This window comes from Filicampus tigris, chromosome 2, assembly GCF_054856515.1.
Source record: "Filicampus tigris isolate MCC_2025a chromosome 2, RoL_Ftig_1.0, whole genome shotgun sequence".
Classification (NCBI taxonomy): Eukaryota; Metazoa; Chordata; class Actinopteri; order Syngnathiformes; family Syngnathidae; genus Filicampus; species Filicampus tigris.
In genome coordinates, this window is record NC_141218.1 from 34036790 (window position 1) to 34059523 (window position 22734).

Genomic DNA, 22734 nt, shown 5'->3' on the forward strand with positions numbered 1-22734 from the left:
ATAAAAGAAGCTAAGAACTATAAAACAATGAGATTGGATAAAAAAAAGTAAGAGACTAAGAACGATTATTTAAAAGCCAAACTAAAAAGATGTCTTGAGCTTCCCCTTAAAAATATCAACAGTCTCTGCGGACCTGACGTCCTCTGGCAGGCTATTCCAAAGTAGACCAAAATGAATGCAGCCTCGCCATGCGTTTTGGTCCTCACCCTAGGAATAATTAAAAGGCCGGTGCCAGAGGACCTCAGGATCCGCGAGGGTTGGTATGATAAAAGCAAGACAGATAGATAAGATGGGCCAAGACCATTAAGACATTTATAAACTAATAAAAGTACCTTAAAATCGATCCTGAAACACGGGGAGCCAATGCAGCGATTTTAAAAGTGGTGTAATATGCTCCCACCCTCTGGTTCTCATCAGCACCCGAGCAGCTGAGTTCTGCAGTAGTTGTAGGGAAGAAATACTCTTTTTGGGGAGACCAGAGAGTAGGGCGTTACAATAATCTAAATGACATGATATAAAAGCATGCATCAGCACCTCCACGTGACTGTCCAGGTGTACTAAAATTTATGTTTTGACGGGCTAAAAGACTGGACCTTATGTCATAAATTTTACTTCTGAAGTGGTCTGCAAAGTCCTCACAGAGAGCATCTGTTGGTCTCTGTGGAGACTTATTAAAATTGGAGTTGGCTAAGAGATCGAAGGTGGAGAAGAGGAATCTGGGGTTGCTTTTATGAACTGTGATGAGGTTTGAGAAATAAGAAGTTCTTGCCTGTTTGACTATTTTATTGTACGATTTGAGTTGTTCACATAATATTTCATAGTGCACTGTAAGTTCACCTTTTCTCCACCTCCTCTCTGCACTCCTGCATTTTCTTTTTGCTGTCTTGACTGCATCATCTCTCCACGGGGGTACAGTCTTTATTTTTATAGTTTTGGTTAAAAGTGGAGCTGCTAAGTCTTTGGCTACTCCAGCTGCGTAAAAGAACAAGTAGAAACAGCAGAAGAACATCTTCCGTCCAGGGCAGCCGCAAGTTGCTCATCCATGATGTAAACGCTCGATAGCCCAGATAAAATAACAGAGCGGCCCACTGTGCTTTTTCCACCCCCGAATTACACCGGTCCCAGTCTGAGCAGCAGTTGTTGATAATAATTTGATAAACATAAAATATGAGTTTAGATAAACGATTCCTACATCAACAACATGCAATCCTGTGGAAATATTTTTCTTACACAAGCATTTTGTTTGATGAAAAGCAATATTGTTCGATCAGAAATTAATCTGGGAATGACAAGACGTCATCCATCCATCCATCCATCCATTATCTGTACCGCTTCTCCTCACAAGGGTCGCGGGGCGTGCTGGAGCCTATCCCAGCTGTCTTTGGGCAGTAGGCGGGGGACACCCTGAACTGGTTGCCAGCCAATCGCAGGGCACACAGAGACAAACATCCGCACTCACAATCACACCTAGGGCCAATTTTTAGAGTATCCAATCAACTTACCATGCATGTTTTTGGAATGTGGGAGGAAACCGGAGTGCCCGGAGAAAACCCACGCAGGCACGGGGAGAACATGCAAACTCCACACAGGGAGGCCGGAGCCGGGATCGAACCCACGACCTCTGAACTGTGAGACGGACGTGCTAACCAGTCGACCACCGTGCCGCCGACAAGACGTCATTTTAGATTTATTTTTGCTCCAGCATCAATGAAGCAAAGAAGAAACAGACAAGTCATGTTTGGTTAGCTGGGAGGAGATGGTATAAAGTAGCATACAAAACCTGCTAGCGAGCAGATACGATTCACAGAGTCTTTTATTGTGGAGAATGAATCCGAATTTCTTATACACTGCAACTCTTTGCAGCGGGTAATTCATCTCAAGGTGGTAACTTCGTCCGAGTTTTCATTAACCCTGCAGGAATATCCTTCTGGCCTAATTAGCCCCACCCAACTTCCTGTGTCAACCAATCAGCTCCCAGCTACTCTCTTCATTCTTGCTGTGCATCTATTCTTCCATGCATATAAAATATAAAATAGTTCACTTTGTGCGACCCTAACACAGTCTGTGCTGTGTCATCTAGCCTGCAAACACCTGACAGAACATTTTCTTGATCACAAGAATAATATTGCCTCATCAAGGGAGCTCATCCATTTCTGAGCCACCTTTTCACATACGCCAAGTGTGATGTCACCAGCACCACTGAATACCAGTTCTATCCAATAATGCTCTGATTTGTGCATGTGCGTGTATAGCTGCTGAAGGGTTATTTTCAGGCCTGGCAACAGTGAATTGTGCTGACAGAGAGGATTTCTCTTTTGTTGTTGAACCAGAATAAAGTTTTTGCACGAGGCTTGGGAGCCGTTGAGGAGAGAAGACACAGAGGAAGGCTCCCTGCACTGCCTCAAGCGTGCATTAGCCGCCATCCTACCTGCCTGTATCCGTTTCTTATCCAAAGCAACACATTAGGAGTCACAGGGATGAAAATGGGGTTAATCTAGTCCATTCTAATCCAGTCTTGTCTTGCACAGCAGGATGTGGATCCACACAGCACATACTGGAATGTCTCAGGAATCCCCAAAACACTTACGCTGCAGTGGAAATTACCCTTGAACCTTGAGACTGCATCAACAAAACAAACCGATTCATTTTGAACAGTTGAAAAACAGTTATTCACCATTTAGTTTGCACATGAAACCCAACTATTTTGTATATCCATCCATTATCAATACCGCTTATCCTCACAAGGGTCGCAGGGCGTGCTGGAGCCTATCCCAGCTGTCTTCGGGCAGTAGGCGGGGGACACCCTGAATTGGTTGCCAGCCAATCACAGGGCACATAGAGACAAACATCCGCACTCACACCTAGGGGCAATTTAGAGAGTCCAATCAACTTACCATGCATGTTTTTGGGATGTGGGGGGAAACTGGAGGACCCAGAGAAAACCCACGCAGGCATGGGGAGAACATGCAAACTCCACACAGGGAGGCCGGAGCCGGGATCGAACCCACGACCTCTGAACTGTGAGGCGGACGTGCTAACTACCGTGTCGCCCCTATTTGATATAATCAATTGAAAATACACAAACCACACAGTGCATGTAAAGTTAGATAAACACACCCAAACCATTTGAATGGAAACAGAATTACTTTTGCAAGTGTGCACATCCATCGATCAAACAGAGTCTCTGTGGCTGAAAGATGGCCCACCCTAACTTTACATTTGTCTCAAGACAAGAAGAATGTGGAGGATTGATTGTGATTAGAACGAGGAGGAGATCATTTTATAAAGTAAAGTGCATTAATAAAAAAAAACATAATTCCTGAAAGTGGTAGTACATCTGTGACACATCTATCCTATACTGTGACTCATCTGATCAAATCTGCATATGTATCCATCACAGAGGAAAATGTTCACTCCAAAGTGCTTTATTTTATTCACATTTGAATTAAAGTATGACATGTTTTCTTAGTCCGTGCAAATGAAAGTTAAAAATAAAGTAACAGTTATCTTTAATTGGGACTTTCATGTCCCTCATTGAATTCTTTTTCTTCTCCTTCAGCTCCTCCTTTGGGCTTTTCTCATTAGGAGTTGCCACATTGCTTCATGTTCCTCCAATGCAACTTCCAAAAGCTGTTCATCATGGCTTGCCTCAACATTGTCATTTATAAATGTTCCCATTTATACTAGGAAAGCCTCTTCTACCACACGACCAGGGTTAGGGAGGGTTACTTTAAAATTGTATTATTCTGTCTTCACTAGTGTTTAGCAACTAGCTTTACAGATAGCTAACATCTTATCCAATTAAGACCAGGAAGCTTCTTCCTGTTTTGGCACTTTACTGGATGTTAACTGTAAAACTGTAACATACAAAACATAGCGACACATTACAATCATGTTATACATAGTTTGAAACAATATAGACTTGAATCAGCCACGGACATTAGGTGCAAACCCTAAAAAAATGGGATCGTTGCCAACCATTAGCGTACCGTTAGCATAATGCTAATTTACAGAGGCGTTGCCAGAGGGATGCTAGCGCTACCTAGCGACTAGTAACTTATATCAAATTCGGAACTTAAAACGTAACTGAAACATAAATTCTGTAGCCTCATGCAAGCAAACACTCCTCACAATAGTATACTTACAGACAAATATTTCTGTAGCCAAAATAACACTCTACAGGCTTCAACACTCTGGATTAGCGATGTAGGAGCATTGGCTGGACTACAATGCACTATGGTAGCACTCGAAGGTCAAAAAACATGCAAACTCAAAAAAACAACACTTTCTCCACAAGAGGGCAGTACACTCCCTGCCTGGTATACTGCTATACCACTCTTAACCTTTAACCAATAACACAATTTCTGAAATAGGTCTAGTGTACACCTTAGGAGTGCCCTCTTTAATCACCCGTACATCTACTTCACGCACTCTCCTATCTAGACCAGGATAAGTGTTCATGACAAGTCCAGTGGGCCATTCATTTCTCTTGGCCTGAGTGTCCTTAACGAGGACGACGTCTCCAACAGCAAGGTTTGGTTGATCTACTTGCCATTTTCTCCTTAGTTGAAGTGTAGCAAGATACTCCTCCCGCCATCGTTTACAAAATGATTTGGCAAGACCTTGCACCTGTTTCCACTGCTTGTGGTACAAGTCCTTCGGATCAAAGTCTCCAGGTGGAACAGGGACAGAACAGATTTTCTGCCTGAGAAGGGCGCTTGGTGTTGAGGGACGGCTGAAACAGGCACTAATGGACGACCGTTCATTATAGCTGCTACTTCTGCCATGTGTGTCACAAGGACTTCATGAGCAAGGTTTGGAGAGTAGACTTTCAACAACATGGCATCCAAAATACGTCGAGATACACCAATCATTCTTTCCCACACCCCTCACATATGAGAGGAGTGAGGAGGATTGAACTTCCAGGTGCATGTCTCTTTACTGAGGTAGGATTGGAGCTCTGGATCTGAATTTATCTTAAGCTCTTTGCATGCTCCAACTAAGTTGGTCCCACAATCTGATCGAAAGAACTTGGTTGGGCCTCTTATGGCCAGGAATCTTCTGAGAGCATTTATGAAACTCGAAGTTGAAAGGGACTCAACAACCTCGATATGTACTGCTCGTGTGACTAAGCAGGTAAACATCACTGCCCAGCGTTTGTTCTCTAACACTCCACCTCTTGTCCGACGGACAGTAATGTTCCATGGTCCGAACACATCTACTCCAACATGTGTGAAAGGGGGGGCTTGAGTGAGACGATCGGGTGACATGTCTGCCATCTTTTGGCCTCTCAGCCTGCGACAGATTGTGCATTTGTTTAGAATGTTTGACACCAATCTTTTTCCTCCAAGAATCCACAGTCCAGTGGACCTGATGGCTCCTTCTGTGATGTGTCTGCCTTGGTGTGTGGTCTGTTCGTGGTAGAAATGAACGGGTAAACTGGCAATGTGATGCTTTTTGGGGATTATTATGGGCTGGCTCTGCTCTTGAGGTATTTCTGCAGAAGACACACGTCCTCCCACTTGCAGCAGTCCTTCTTTGTCCAGAATCACACTGAGGGTTTTCAATACACTGTGTTTCGTTATGTCCTCTCCTTTACTTAGTAGATTTGATTTCCTTTTCAAATGCTTCATGTTGTACTGTCTGCACAATGACTAACTTGGCTTGGTTTAGTAAATCCAACTTTTGCTCATTTGACCCAGGATTTTTTTTAATGGAACTGATCTTTTGAATGAGTGTGGCAATGGCTTGTGTAAGACGCTTACAGCTTGAGAAGCGTTCAAACCTTTGAGAGCCGAGCAATTTCATCACAGTTGTGGTTGCGAAAGTAGAAATTTGTGGTCGAACTTCAGCATCTTTGATAAGCTCAACAAGCTCAAAGTTGTCTGGTTGTGCAGTGCTCCGTGTCACTTTTCATTAGGAAGTTGGGTCCGGTAGAACAGTTTGTAATGCTTAGAGAAGCTGGGATCTGATGTGTTCCATGATCGGCGGGATTGCATTCGGTGCTTACAAAGTGCCATTGACTGGGATCAGATGATTTTCTGATGCGAGCAACTCGATTAGCGACGTAGACGCAAAATCTTCAACTTGTGTTGTTGATGTAGCCTAAGACTACTCGACTGTCAGTGTAGTATTTTACTTTGTGAATTTCAATGTCAAGTTCCTCCAGCAGTACGTCAGCCAGTTCTACTGCTAGAACCGAAGCGCATAGCTCCAAACGAGGTACTGTGTGAACTTGTCTGGGAGCTAATTTCGACTTGCCCATGCAGAAGCCCACATAAACATGGCCTTTGTTGTCTATACCTCGAAGATACGCGACTGTTGCTATAGCCAATATGCAAAAGCGTCTGACAGGTAGACTGGAGTGATGTGTTCACATACTGTCTGGGGATTTGTAATTTCTCAAGTTCAATGAGCAAGTTTTTCCAAGATTTCCACTGTGCCTCTTTTTCTGCGGGCAGTGGGCTGTCCCATTCACAGTTCTCTGTGCAAAGTTCCCTGATGAGAGCTTTGCCTTGCATAATTATGGGGGCTGCAAACCCAAGGGGGTCATATTTCTATTTCTCCATATATTTTGGAGAAATATCAATCTGGTTTTAGGATGAACCACAGTACGGAGACTGCTCTTTTAAGGATCTTAAATGATATTAGGTGCACTGCAGACGTGAGAAAACTCACAGTCTTGGTGCTACTGGATCTAAGCGCTGCTTTTGATACAGTAGATCACCAAATTTTATTAAATAGACTTAAAAATCTAGTGGGCATCTCTGGTACTGTTTTTGACTGGTTTTATTCCTATCTCACAGACCGATATTTCTTTGTAAGTATGGATACTTGTTCCTCTAAAACTCATGAAATTAAACGTGGGGTTCCTCAAGGTTCGATTTTAGGCCCCTTACTTTTTAATCTTTATATGCTTCCCCTCGGGGATGTCATCAGGGGACACGGCATCAGCTTTCACAGCTATGCTGATGACACGCAGCTGTATATTGCCGTGTCTCCTGATGACACAGGACCCATTGATACCCTTTTAAATTGCATTTTAGATATCAAGTCATGGATGGCAGATAATTTCCTACAGCTCAATGAGGACAAGACTGAGGTTTTAGTTATCGGTCCCGAAGGTCAGAGAGAGAAGCTTTTACCAAAACTACACATTTTTAATCCCTCACACTGTGTGAAGAACCTTGGCGTCATTTTTGACTCTGAGCTCAGTTTTATTCCTCATATTAAAAATGTAACCAAGATTGGTTTTTATCACCTTAAGAATATCGCCAGAGTCCGCCCGTTTCTCTCTCAGGCTAACACGGAAGTGCTGATGCATGCCTTTATTTCCTGTCGTTTAGATTACTGTAATGCCCTGCTCTCTGGCCTCCCGAAAAAGAGCATTTCACCACTGCAACTACTGCAGAATTCAGCCGCTCGGGTGCTGACGAGAACCAGAGGGCGGGAGCACATTACGCCAGTTTTGAAATTGCTGCATTGGCTCCCTGTGTGTTTCAGGATCGATTTTAAAGTACTTTTATTAGTTTATAAATGTGTTAATGGTCTTGGGCCATCTTATTTATCTGATTTGCTTTTATCATACCAGCCCTCGCGGATCCTGAGGTCCTCTGGCGCCGGCCTTTTATTTATTCCAAGGGTGAGGACCAAAATGCATGGCGAGGCTGCATTCAGCCATTTTGGTCCTCACCTTTGGAATAGCCTGCCAGAGGATGTCAGGTCTGCAGAGACTGTTGATATTTTTAAGAGGAAGCTCAAGACACACCTTTTTAGTTTGGCTTTCAACAACTTTTAAATAATTTATCTTTTCTTTTGATTGAAGATAATTCTATGTTTTGCTTTGAATGTTTTAAAGCACTTTGAGTTGCATTTTTATGTATGAAAAGTGCTATATAAATAAAATGTGATTGATTGATTGATTGATATAAGCTGTTAACAGTTGAGAGAAGGCCCCTTCGTGTGAATGGCTTGTCTTCTTGTGACATGAGAAAGGTGAAACAGTCATTTTGCAAGTCCCAATTAAGTCCTAGACTCCTTTGGAGTGGCAGGGGCTCTGCTCCAAGGTCAAGGTTTTTGAGCTCTTTTGCCCGTTCGTCAGACGGGAATGCTTCCATTACAACAGGACTGTTGGAAGCTATCTTGTGCAGGCAGATGTTTGAGTCGGAAAGCATTTCTTTCATGCTTTTGAGAGTCTGGATGGCTTTGGTATGTGAAGGAAAGGAAGCCAGCCCGTCGTCAACATAAACGTTTTTTAGAACGAACTGTTTGGCCTCTTCGCTGTACTTTTCTTGTGTGACCTGCACCGCTCTCCGGAGGCTATATATCGCTCTGGCAGGAGAAGGACTATTTCCAAACACATGTACAGTCATCCTGTACTCTCTGATTGTCTTGGTTGGATCGTTGCCTTCGTACCACAGGAAACGGACAAAGTCACGGTGGTATTCATGAATGACAAAACAATAGAACATTTGTTCTATGTCTGCAGTAACTGCCACGGGTTCTTTGCGGAACCGCAGGAGAGCCCCGATGAGCGTGTTGTTTATATCAGGGCCACTCAATAAGCCGTTGTTCAAAGAGGTGTCTTTATCAAATCAAATTTATTTCTATAGCACTTTTCATACAGTCCCTGATAGTGTAGTGGTACACACGCCTGAGTTGTGTGCGGGCAGCATGGGATCGATTCCCGCTCAGTGACAGTGTCTATGTGTGCCCTGCGACTGGCTGGCGACCAGTTCGGGGTGTAGTCTGCCTTCGCCCATTGACGGCTGGGATAGGCTCCAGCAACTCCCCGCGACCCTATATAGGATAAGCGGTTTGGAAGATGACATGACAATTTTCATACAAAAAGAATGCAACTCAAAGTGCTGTCCAGTAAAAATGTCCGAAAACACAACATAAACAACATAAAAAGGAAAACCCGCTCCTGCCCTCCCTCCCAACAAACTCAAAGTTACATATCCGCCAGTACATCAGCACTCGCACCTACACACACACACACACACACACACAAACCCCAAATATACACACAAAGCACACAACCGTATAAGCTTTGTTAAAAAAGACATGACAAGGCACAGAGGAACCATATGGGAAGGGGTACCCAAGGGGGGCTCGTTCACCCTGAGGGGAATGATAGTCCACGGGCCACAGGGAATGCCACCATCTCAGAGACCCCCGGCCCGGATCAGCCGGGTGGACCCCACACAAAGTGTAGGGGCCCCCGGCCACCCGGACCCAAGGAGCCCCTGTGATGACGGCCCCTGCCGGAAGGGCAGCCAACCCCACCCCCCACCCCCCCAACGCGGGGGGCCGCCAATGAGGAAACACTGGAGCTAAAAGCTAACAACAACAGTAATATAATTGAAGAACTAAAATCAGTAAACTAAGAGAAGAAGAATCCTGAGTCAAAAAAAAAGATAAATTACTTAAAATTAGGTAAAAGCCAAACTAAAAAGGTGTGTCACGAGCTTCCCCTTAAAGACATCAACAGTCTCTGCGGACCTGACGTCCTCTGGCAGGCTATTCCAAAGTTGAGGACCAAAATGGCTGAATGCTGCCTTGCCATGCGTTTTGGTCCTCACCCTTGGAATAATTAAAAGGCCGGCGCCAGAGGACCTCAGAATCCGCAAGGGCTGGTATGATAAAAGCAAATTGGATAAATAAAATGGCCCAAGACCATTAAGACATTTATAAACTAATAAAAGTACCTTAAAATCGATCCTGAAACACACGGGTAGCCAATGCAGCGATTATAAAACTGGTGTAATGTGCTCCCGCCCTCTGGTTCTCGTCAGCACCCGAGCGGCTGAATTCTGGAGTAGTTGTAAAGAAAAGATACTCTTTTTGGGGAGGCCAGAGAGCGGGGCGTTACAATAATCTAAACGACAGGAAATAAAAGCATGCATCAGCACTTCCGTGTTAGCCTGAAACGGGAGAAACGGGCGGACTCTGGTGATGTTTTTAAGGTGATAGAAACCTATCTTGGTTACATTTTTAACATGAGGAATAAAACTGAGCTCAGAGTCAAAGATGACGCCCAGATTCTTCACACATTCTGAGGGTTTAAAATCTTGTAGTTTTGGTCAAAGTTTCTCTCTCTTACCTTCAGGGCCGATAACTAAAACCTCAGTTTTGTCCTGATTGAGCTGTAGGAAATTCTCTGCCATCCATGACTTAATATCTAAAATGCAATTTAAAAGGGTATCAATGGGTCCTGTTTCATCAGGAGACACGGCAATATACAGCTGTGTGTCATCAGCATATCTGTGGAAGCTGATGCCGTGTCTCCTGATGACACCCCCAAGGGGAAGCATATAAAGATTAAAAAGTATTGGGCCTAAAATTTAACCTTGGGGAACCCCACATTTAATTTCATGGGTTCTCGAGGAACAAGTATCCATACTTACACAAAACAATCGGTCTGTGAGAAACCAGTTAAAAACAGTACCAGAGATGCCCACTAGGTTTTTAAGTCTATTTAATAAAATTTGGTGATCTACTGTATCAAAAGCAGCGCTTAGATCCAGTAGCACCAAGACTGTGAGTTTTCTCACGTCTGCAGTATACCTAATATCATTTAAAATCCTTAAAAGAGCAGCTTTATAGGTGGCGCTAGAGTCAAATACTTCACGTATTTGATTTGGTTTGCGCGGATGATACACGCCAAAAATTGGTAAGTACCAACACTCTTGGTCACTGTCGAGTGGTGGCGCTGGTTCAGCATGTCCTGATTCAAACATTTGCTGCATGAAATTAAAGGAATGTTCTTTCATGTGGGTCTTTTTGTCTAGCATATGACAAAGTGAAGTGAGACGTTTAACTGCTTGGTCTCGGTTGTTAGGTAGTCTGCACCTATTTGGTTTGAAGGGTAGCGGCGCAAATAGATTTTTACGAGACGGATTTTGGAGCAGGAGCGTGAGCTGTTACCTTTTCCACAGATCGCAGTGCACTTGGATATGATGGCTGAAGTGGTGGTCTCTGCTTGCTCCCCGCCATGCTCGTCTGGGGCTGCTGACTCTGGAGCTGCTGAGTCTGGAGCTTGAATTTTCCATGGTGCTGGTCCAGGGAGAACTGCGGTAATATGTTGGTTGCTCTTATATTCATTGCATTGTACACTGGTGTCACAGTTTTTTGCCATGTGGTTGACAGAGGAACAGCACTTGTAACAAATTGTGTTTTCTTTGAGAAATGATTTCCTATCATCCAGTGTCTTTGCTCTGAAGCAACGACATTTCCAGAGAGAGTGCAGCTTGTTGTGAAGTGGACACTGTTTGTCAGGGTCATCCACCGTTTTGTCGTTGGTGTCACTTGGAGCAGTTATTTCCGTTTTTCGAAGAGATAATGCAGTCTTGGTGCTGGACCTATTCCATCTGTCTGGTTTGGAAGAACTTGGGCTATTATTAGAGAGCAAAGAAGCAAAACTTGGGTCATTGAGAGTTTTAGCTTTGTCACACACAAACTTCACAAAGACTGGGAATGGTGGATGCTGAAGTAATCCATTTTTCTTGGAGGCGGAAAGGGAGTTTTTGAATGATAGGACTGATGCCCTGGGACGTATCTAGGATGGATATAAATAAATATTTATAATTGTAATTTACGATTATGCCAATTTTGTAATCGTGGAGTGTAGTAATCGTAATTGAATTTCGATACAACAACAACAAAGGGACCTAGATGACTAGATGATGCATTTAATTGTATTGTGATATTGACTAAGAAGGCGGCAGCTTAGGTGGGATGTGTGTGTAAGCTTCTCTACACACACACACACACACACACACACACACACACAGGCACTCTCTCACCAGTCTCGAGTTGTTCGATCACCTCATGTAGGCTGGGATCGGCTCTCTGCTTTTTCTGATGATCAAGGTGGGACAAAGATGGTAGGCCTTGTTGAGGGTCACCAGCATCGCTGGTAGAAGGGCCCCGACTGACGTGCTGAGCGACTCAACCAAGGTAAGGCATCTCTCTCTCCTCAGGACCGGAAACTCATAAAAGCAACTATAGAACAAGCTACATCTATATGACTAACTTGTTCAGTAATTGACTCACCTGATATAAAATCATTGCTACACAGGCGATTAAAGGTTTCTCAAGGAACAAGAATTAGAGCAAACTTTACACACTGTATTGCCTCCCTTCCTGAAATCATTTTTTGGGGACAGCCCTTTCTCATGCAAGTGATCAAGCTTATATTTGACCCCAAAATGCTGGATCAATCATGAGTTAGGCTTATACAAATATTTTTTTAATGAAAGCAATTCACTGTCATGTTAATATGATACTTGATGAGTACATGTTATGTCTCTTTTATATTCCCTGTAAAAAAAAAGAAAGTTTTAGTAATCAAAAATAAATGTCTCGTGAATTTGACATGCCACAGAAAAGTATTGTTAACAACCCCAGCAAATTTGAATGATTAACAAAATCACAAAGTATATAAAATGAAGCTTAAAAATGGTGAAAAATCATTCTGTTGTCTCTGCTCTCAAATGCAGAGGTAATGTCTGCTGAATTCATGAAACCACACCTTGCTGAAAAATGCATGCTTCTCTGTCCAGCATCTTCATTATAAGTATGTTGTATGTATGTATCCTGTTTGAGAAGCAAAAATATAATCTCTTTGGCTGGAATATATTGTATCCAACTGGGTCATTTTGTTTTGCCACTGTTAGCTGTTCACTCAACACAACAGCCCACGTTCTTCAACCTGTAGTAACACACCACATGATAAATGTTTGAGCCCATACTTCCTGCTAGTTTTGTGCTCACAATACTTTGCATTTCACCATATTATAGTAGCTGAATAACGCAAAATAGCAACATTTGGGAATTGAATGAATGACACCGCGGTGTTATGTAAAGTGTGTCACCTGCAGTTTAGTGTATAGGCGCCGTTTGCTAGCTAGTAACTCGCAAGGTGTAAATATCATTCATTAATCGAAAACTAATCATTTATTAGATTAATCAACGACTATTTTAAAGGGACACTTGGATGAGCTTAACATTGGCACTTATATAATAGGTTTGCATGTAAAAATTACATCAGTACTAAAATGCCCACCTCAAAAGACTATGTCGCGATGTGGAGGTGATTATGAGCCTGCGTCTTCATGTCGCGGGGTTGCTTCCCAAGCAGTCGCGTGCGTTGTCCGACACCGCTTGCAGCCGCCAGCAAGCGTCAATGTTCAGCAAACAAAAGGTTCCAGTGAGGATGCTAACTGCACAGCCGAGTGTGGCCGCATTGGAACGTACCGTTTCGGCTGTTACATTCCACGGCGTGTTGTGGGTCGAAAAACTGGGGCCATTCATCATCCAAATAAATGTGCACGTCTCCTCATTCCCACTTCAGTCTCTGTAAATATCCTGACTGGTGTTAAATGCCTCGCTCGTCCTAACCGTGATCAGCTAAGAAGCAGTGTTTTTGTCTATGTTTTGTTTTGTTTAAGCAAAGAAGCAGTGTGCGCTTATCCCAGCATAAATCTATGTAGGTCATGCTCATTTCTCATTCTTATAAATCAGCCACGGAGAGGTTAATCCTTTTGATATGTTGAAGTGGTCATTTGTAAGGATGTCCACATAAATTTTGGTGCCAATTGATCATCGTTTTTGGACGGTATAAGCAATGAAAGTACAATGATTTCCAATGGAGAGTTTGTAATCGGTCCCTCCAGTGACTCCGACCGAACAAGGATAGAACGGTAGGCGGTGCGGCCATTCTCCTCATCAACAAGAGGCGTTATTCACGGAGTCACTTATTTCCTAATTTCTCCCAAATTTATTGATAAAATAGAAAATGACAACTCTCTCCATTTCCCTGTTCAAAAAATATATAAAATGAACTTGTTAGTGAAAACATGGCCATCCACCATCCCTTTAATAATCAAGTAATTGTTTAAAGCCATTGTTTGACTTCCAATTGCACAAACCTGCTGAATCCATTTTACAGGGTCTATGAGAACGTGTGCATTTTATTTTAGCTGGATATGTGTGGCGAGTTATTGAAAACACACATCACAGACCAAAGGCTTTGTTTCTAATTCATTAATTGAACAGCTTGCACTCTGCTTTTTCTCTTCCGTCTCCAGTGACTACGTCGCAGAGATGATTGAACTGTGCTGTAAAATCACAGTAGGGTCATAAAATGACTTGGGACATTGAACACGTAAGAGTCTCAATTGACACTTTAGGTGGGTTTTAGTTTACTTTAGGTTTTGATCACTCAGAAAAGATTGGTGGGCAATGATTGTCTTTCCTTCTTTAGAGCTCATTTCTAATGGTACAATGGGTTGCTTTCCTTTTTTGCAAGTTTTTTTGTCTTGTTCATACATTTTCTTCCAGCGATACTTCATTTTAATTAGATAGATTCCCCAGCTAATGGATGCTGCTTGTAGATATATTTTGAGTTTAGTGTCGAAACAGTAAAAGCGAGTCAAATAGGAATTAAGTGTTTTTTTCTGTCTACACGGAATATAAGAAATTAATATGCGAAATAGAAGGTGAGGCCTCTGCATAGCAGCCTGATTTAAATCCTCCCAAGTGTTTCCACTCACTAAAACTATGCCTATAGAGACATAACACAAGCATATACAGCGTGTCCTTGTGTGGTATTTTGCAATTGCAGCACTAGCATATTGATTTCCCCTATTATTTTGGAGTCTTACTTTTTAAGAGAAAGTGGAGCAAGCCTCTCAGGAGATCTCAAAAGTCCGCCAAAAGACCTCAAAATAAAGAAAAGTGCAAACAAGATAACAGCAGTACCATGGGTGCAAGTAAACAAAATCCAATACTTTAAGAGCAGTGCTGTCACAGCTCAATTAGACGATATTAGTGCTGCGTTTAGAGACATTTACCGCAGCCAGAGTTCGTCAAGTGACTATTCTTAATCAATATACCCACATCCCTATACATGTAATCCCCCCAAATCAACCCCCCCCCACAGCATTTACTGTAAATAGAAAGTCACTGTGATCGCCCATTCAGAAGTTAAGAAACTGACCAGAACTACTAGGTGTAAAAAAAAAAAAAAGATTTCGACTGAAAATTCGGTTTTAATTAAAACGATGCGAGTGCATCGGTTGACGGAATAAAGAACCGGTATAAAATAGCCTGAACCGGCCAATGGCCCGGTCAAAATGTGATGAATCAGTTTTATGTTGCTGATGCACAGCTGCAGAAAACTGATTTATAAGACAACCTAAACGATTGATTAAAAATGACTTTGTTATAAGTCCCTGTTTTTTTTTTTTTTTTTTGCCTAACCGTAGTCGGGAGGCGCAGGGGATATTTTCTCCAAGGCCGGAGTTGCCTCCGGGATTGCGGCGTCGAAAGGGTAGAGCCCAAGAAGCCTGGAAACACATGTCACAGGGAGACAAGGGTTGCACTTAAGTCTCGCTTAATTTGGCACACCTTCCCCTCTCGCTTCTTATACTTAACTTAATATTCTCTCACTCGTCCCTATCCTCTCTCGTCACACCAGCGCACACGCACCTTCAGTCTCTTCCGCTCTCTTCTTCACGCATGCACACACTGTGGTGTCGGGATTCCAATAACAAGGCCAGAGTGTTGCCAAATTATTTCTATTTACTCAACTGGCTATCAACAGTTGCTTGTAAGCAAACCCTTCGCGTAAGCTTCACTTCAGTCGCCATTATAGAACTCAGCTTCTTCGCTTCTCTCATCTCGATGGTATCTGCGTATCAACAGTGCCATCTAATGTTACAATCAGCGAACACAACACCCACCACACCCACGCCAGGCACAAGCCGTCACAATACCCGCAACAACTTGGATAAATGAAGTTATTTTTTACAGCTGTAGCTGTTATGAAATGCGCTGTATAAATAAAGTCGTATTGTATTGTTGTGGAGAATAAGGGCTTTCGGGACGTGGTACACATTTTCTAGTCTGTGATTAATCTCTTTGCAGGAAATGCCGCATTTACAGTACTGACAAGTTAATGCATATTTTAAAGTGGCTACGTTCAACAAGAATCTCATTGCATCACACTCCATAACTGAGCTGTGCAAAATGGAATCGATTTGTAGTTAATGCAAATTAATGATCAATAATGGATTCATTGTATTAAAACGGATGTTAATTTCCAATCCTTTTCTTCGGAAACAGGACATTCTTTCAAATTGTCTGCAGAAAATGCACATAAATTATTATTTGCTTCCTGTTTTGTCCTGCAACATGTCAAAACATTGTTAAAACTGTTTGAACCGCTTATCGTCGCCAGGGTCGTGGGCGTGCGGTACACCCTGAACTGGTCGCCAGCCAATCGCACTTGATAACTTTTTCCAGAGTAAAAGTAAATGTTTGCGAATGTGCGAATTCCAAGAATTTGGATCATTTTATATTTAGGTATTTAGGCTGTTAATCATATCAAAATTATTATCAATTAATTTGTTAATGAATACAGCGGTACCTCAACTTACGAACGTCTCTTCATACGAAATTTTCAAGTTACGAAACGCCTCAACAGGAAGATATTGCCTCTTGTTACGAAATAAATTTCAGGATACGAAAGGTAAAAATAACAGTATGGACTGCTACTTGCAGCTCTGGAGTTTCCTGAACGCAACATACTCATAGCTGCTCTGCCATTGGCTATTACCTAGCATCTTCCTGGCATCCCATTGGCTGAGAGGGACCTCTACCGTATGTGTCTATGTGTGTAGATAGACAGGTAGATAGATATATATGTGATAGATATGTCTATGCAGCGTCCTCGTCATTCGCCCCCCATGAGGTGTTCCGATGGTTTTACGTGAATTAGAAACGAGTAAAGGAAAAAAAGGAGAAAATCTTTTTTTTGTCCATACAAACAAAGCAAGAGATAATAGAAACATATGAAAAAGGGTTGCCTTTGGTTGATCTTGCCAAAGAATATGACCGTAATGTATCGACAGTCGGCACATTATTAAATCAGTTGTTTACAAAATGCCGGGCAAAAACCACTTCTGAGCGAGAACATGAACCAAAGAGGGCAAAAAGCGGTGAGGACAGCAATTAAAAGGTAAACGACCATCATTTTTATTCTTTACTCTATTCTTTGTTATTTACAATATGCACAACTCACATTTATTGTGCAATAATCTAATTGTAACATGTATTTGTTACATGTTTTGATGCGTTTTTATGCTATATAAAACATTTATGTCTGAATATTGGGGGGCTTGGAACAGATTATGGCATTTACATGGAAAATATGTCTCTACTTAAAAATTTTGTGCTTAAGAAATTTCTTCCAGAACCAATTAATTTTGAAAGTAGAGGTATCACTGTAGTTGCAGATTGATCAAATAATTGTTCCATCTCTACACCGATTCAAATTGAATTGTAATACTACTGAATCGAACCGAATAGAATCGTTCCACTTTAAAATCCAACCGTCTTTGAATCGAATCGCACTCCATGTATCGAGCTGCGTATCGAATCGTCTTTATTGGGGAGATTTACACCCCTAATAACTACCACATTTCTGGTGACCCCAAGTAAATGTCACCGGGAGATGGACTTCCTTCAGCAGCAACAAAATCCATATTTGAGTCAAATGTCAGGTCGGGTACAACCGTGCACTTGTGAATCTGTGAGAGTGTGTGTTTGTGTGTGGGCACTGTCAGAGAGTGACCTCGTGCAACCCTCAGATGAAAGTGCATCCTCAGCAGAGGCACAAGAACAGCACAAGAAGCCAAGTCGGCAGGACACACACATATGCTTGCCCACACGGGCAACAATTGATTGTCTTTTACCTATTTATGCATGAGTTAAAGTGATATAACCACCTAGTCTAATTCAAAGGCATACGTGCATGTGAAAACAGCCAAGAGAATGAGACTTGGATGTCTGCAGAATTCCAACAGCCCCCAAAAGAATAAAAGTCATCCCTTGCAAAGAGATTTATCACTACTTCTTTAAGTCAGGGTCTACCAGTCTGGCTATGCAAAATGCATGCAAATGGGCAAAGTTTTAGTAGGCTCGTAAAACTAAGTGTTAATTGAGTATTAACACTGGACAACTGTTGTTGACTCATCATTTTATCAACTAATTATGACCAAATCTAATGGCACCTTTGGAATTACTGCAGAGTCATCACATATGTATTGCAACAATTATGGCCGAACATAATGTGCCATTAAAATCAGCCCAGCAGCTCAAAGTAACTCGCAACAATGTTTTTTTTTTTTTTTTTTAAACCTCACTACTTGACTACTTGTGCCTTTTGTTTCAGTGTCACAACATGGCGTAATATGCCCACTGCCACTTGCAGGCAAGTTCCCATGGTTTTAGTGGGAGTCTAGAGCAACAAGTCATTACAGTTACAGAAAATCAAGGAAATAAATTCAAAATGGAAAAATCGCTTTCATTAACAAAATTAAATAAAAATGAGAATGCCTTTTAAGAAATGATAACTAACTGAAACTACATTTCACGTTTCAACAAAAACTAACTACAGTGCGAAAATGTCCTTTGTTTTAATCTTTGCAGTTAATGTCATACTTTGGGGTTCGTTTCACATGTTGTTATTTTGGTCTTACTGTCTGCCGTGCAGAAGAAGGGAGGTCGTTTGGGAATTGTAGTTTACTTTACTTTGTTGTGGCAGTCGACAAATACTCCATATATAAAAAAAACAGCTCAAACATATACTGAAAGTAATACAAATTAACTTCAGCTAAACATTTTGCTAAAAACAAAACTAAGCACTCACTATAATGACAAATTAAAATGATTACAAACCAGTTCTGGAAGCCTTAAATTGTTTGTTATTTTCCCACATATGTCACTCTTGCTAATACAGCATCTAAAACCACACAGCCAATCGACTTGTGAAGTGCCCCTCCCACAGGTGTTCTATAAAGTTGTTGTTGTGTTTTATACTTGGAGGTAACCTTCCATCAAGAAATTAAAATCCCTGCTGGGATTCACAAGGGCAAACAGGTGAATCGGGGAGTCAACCAATGCGTGACAAATAAACTTAGTGAGGTCACAGTGACTGATTTCATATAGGCTTGACCTACAGTGTGCATTAAAAATGTTGACAATTAGATCATACCGTTGATTAGCCACTGGCGCGTCGGAATACCTGATTGTCTGAGCTAATAATAATCTCCTTCAACTATCTCCCTGCCCAATCCTATTATAGCTGAACATGCTGTACAGACCTAGAAATCATTTGGACAAATGCCTGTAATTTGAAAGGCACAGCTTTTCTGGTCATCCATTTTCGACAGCACTTGTTGTGGCAGTGGGCTGGAGCCTGTCCCAATTGAGAGCTGGGGTACATCCTGGCCCATCGCAGGGCACATACGATGGCCAACATTTTCTCTGCCACTTACCTGGCTGGCTTTGGACGGGGAGCTGTGTACCCCCTATGCTGGTAGCAAGGCCAATTGCAATGCACATTTTAGACAAACAACCAATTACACTCGATGTGATGATCAACAGTAAATATTGCTGCAATAGCATAGAATTGCAACGTCATATTGTAGAATTTCATTTTACAATAAGTGTGTATGATGTTATTATAAAATATTTTGAACACAATTAGAATGCCTGTTACAAACAGGTTCACTACCTCGACATGTAGAAATTGCCCAGAATTGGACCTATTGAACTTTTCATTGAGGATCGCTGCTATGAACCATATTAAAAGCCATTGCAATGTGTGTTCAGTGCCAAGAATGGGGGGAAAAAATTGAGTTTAAAAATGAGCACCTACCCTGCTGTGTTTGTTGTCAACACACGACATAATTGGCTTTACTTGAATTAATTCAGCACCAGCTCTCACTTTTACTATAGATGAAGCAATTAAATGTGACATTCGTCTCTGCTTCTGACTTTGATTAAAAGTTGGACAATGATGGCGTTGAAAAAGGGCAAGGAAGCTCTTATACAGACTGACATTTTAACATTTAAAAATATACAGAATAAATGGCATATTACAAATGACTAAGATCATCCACTGAAGAACATGCATTAATATTTCTAATCAATTCAAGCCTACATGTGGCCTTTAACGTGGAATCTTGTTTTTACTGCAAGTTACTGTGTAAAGAATGCTATTTCCTTTGTAATTTAAACAAGCAAAATAACTGGTTGGTTGGTGTTTGACTTTTGTGGTCTCACACTCCAGACAAAAAAAACTTGATTACTTTATCTACCATTCATATCTTTGAAAACACACGGTTTGGGGTCAAAACGTCAAGGTCGAATGACAAGCCCAGAGATGACTGAAAATTTTAACCACCTGACCCACTGTAGCATGCCCTCGGATCAAGGATGAAACTGATGATTTTTTGGCATTTGTTTTTTGAGCAACATTTACCCATGATCGAGTAATAATTTGTGGCCTAATCGCTGTATTCGTGGCCTGATCACCGTAAGAGCTGAAACACATTTCAAAACATACAGCAAACGATTAGAAAACATATTTCACATTCAACACTCGATGTTTACAAACACAAATACTCATATACATAAATTACGCACCTTTTGCCTCTTTGGAGGGGCTGCCACTATAAAATTGTAAAATTTACTGAGGCTCTTGGACCAAGTTAATGCTATCAAGCAACTTTTTTTTTCTTTCTTTTTTTTCAAATTGCGCCAAACAGGAAGTGCCAAATGTAAATGCAAATTTCAAAATTAAATAATCGCTACTGCTGTTCCAAAAAAGGATTTTGGTTATTTACACCCACAATGTGTTCAATAACATAAGGAAGGTACGCATTCACCATAGTGACATAGTTATCTTTTTTTCTTTTCTTTTTTTTTTTTTTAATATTGTCCATGTGCTCTGCCTAATACAATTGACTCCGACGAACGGTGTGTACGTCCATTCAAGTCATCCCTCTCATACAAACAGCAATGAGTTAGATTCCCCCTGCCCTCCCCGCATGCACCAACCACTCCCGGTGGGAAAATGAGTCATATGTTAATGTGTTATTTTGATTTGCCGTTCTAATTACCTTTTTGGTATGTTTTAGTTCAGTTATTTGTCTTGATTATATATTTGGTGTTGTGTTTAGTTTTTGTGTTTGTGATTTATTGATTTACTGTTTAGTTATTTGCAGGGCTGGACATTCCGTCTATTTGACGGACCGGTCCGTCTGTCCGCCTCTGACGGACGCCCGTTTTGCTGACGGTTGACGAATGACAGGTAAAATTAATTTAAAAAAATAGACGGACTAAGCATAGCCAGAAGCCTATGATTTAATCCGTTTTTAGTCTATTTTTCGCAGCGAGGTTTCGATGGCCGCGGCGAGCATGGCGAGGAACAATAGTGAATTGTTGTTTCTTGGGGGACAGATTCGAGAGAGGGACCAGGCTGTGAAGAGGCTTAGATGGCGCAGAGTCACTGTGAGTCACTCTTTCTGTTCAAATATCGGCCAGCAGGGGGGCTATTGAAGTTTGCAGTCAGAATCGCTGACGGACAGCCGTTTAAAATCAGAGGCCGACCGGCCTAAAGATGAATGACGGACGACAGAACGGTACCCACGCTGCAGACGGATGACAAATAAAGGACGCTCAATTTTTAGTAAAATGCCCAGCTCTGGATATTTGTCTTTGTGACATCTGATTTGATGTGTTTAGTTTTTGGCAGTTTAGAAAATGATGGATGGACGGACGGACGGACGGACGGATGGATGGATGGACTTACTGTTGCATTTAGGTTTTTGTGTTTGTGATTTTTTTTTGTGTGTGTGAATTTGTGTTTTGTCTATGTGTTTTTCACTTCAGGGCCACCATAGGATCCAACCACCTTACAAAGGCTGTGTTATTAGTTTGCAAAACCAGTTTGTCATTGTGACTTTTCGTCTCTATCATTGGTAGCAAAGTTTGTAATCAAACTTAAATTAAAAACAAAAAGTCCTTGTGTCACTTTGAGAAAACTCCCATTAAAGCTTTCAATTATTAAGACATAAACGTTTAATGTATCTCCTTATTCTGATCTGAAAAGACCCAACACACCTCATAAATTGATATAAGCTTAGGCAGGAGGAATCCATCTCCTGCAGAATATGGCCTCGTATTATTTAATTTATCTGTCACACTAATTGTCTACCAAGACAGCCCAGACAGACCGTAATGCATCACCAATGTTGTCCTGCCTCACATATCAGGTTGTCTAGTTCAACAACTACTTTTAGAAGGTTACTCAATTAAGATCCCACATATTAGGGACTGTGTTTTATCACCAGGCTATGAAAATGAAAAACACTTAAAATGAAGGCTCATGTGATATATAGTCAGATTAAAAAAACAAAAAAAACATTGTATGACCAAACTAAGCCCAAACTACTTTTATTTTGACGGTTTGCATAAGGAAAGGTTGCATCAATTTTGTGGCAAAAAATGTCTGAATCATGTTTTTTGTCACTAGTTTGATGACTAAACCATCATGCATTGAACACTGCTTTGGCATCTCCATTGTTCAAACAGGCATGCAGAGAAAACACTCAAACATACAAATTGCACCCTGAAAATGACATCACTTCCCTATCGTTCTGTGAAAATTACATCTGCCCCCCACCATTCCACGAATCACTCCAGAGGCTGTTTTTCCCCCCTTCTCTCCCTTTTTTTGCCTCATGTCCCAATTTCAGCCTTTTCCTGCTACTTTAATTCGACCCTAAATTGCCAGACCTGAATTGCCCACAAACAGTGTGGGGTGGACAGGCCGGCAGGAGGCGTATGTGAATGTGTGAGTCTCCGTGTTATCACCAT

The 22734-nt window shown here is 41.6% G+C and overlaps 1 protein-coding gene across 2 annotated transcripts in view; it reads left to right on the plus strand.

Annotated features, from left to right (window-relative positions):
* Positions 1-11807: 11807 nt before the first annotated feature.
* LOC147152102 (insulin-like) overlaps positions 11808-22734 on the plus strand; it is a 70037-nt gene continuing 59110 nt past the window's right edge. The window contains exon 1 of one of the 2 annotated variants that reach the window (XM_086023745.1): positions 11808-11961. The gene's annotated coding sequence lies outside the window, so the exon portion shown is untranslated. The remainder of the gene's footprint in view (positions 11962-22734) is intronic. The other variant, XM_086023747.1, reaches the window with a different exon arrangement.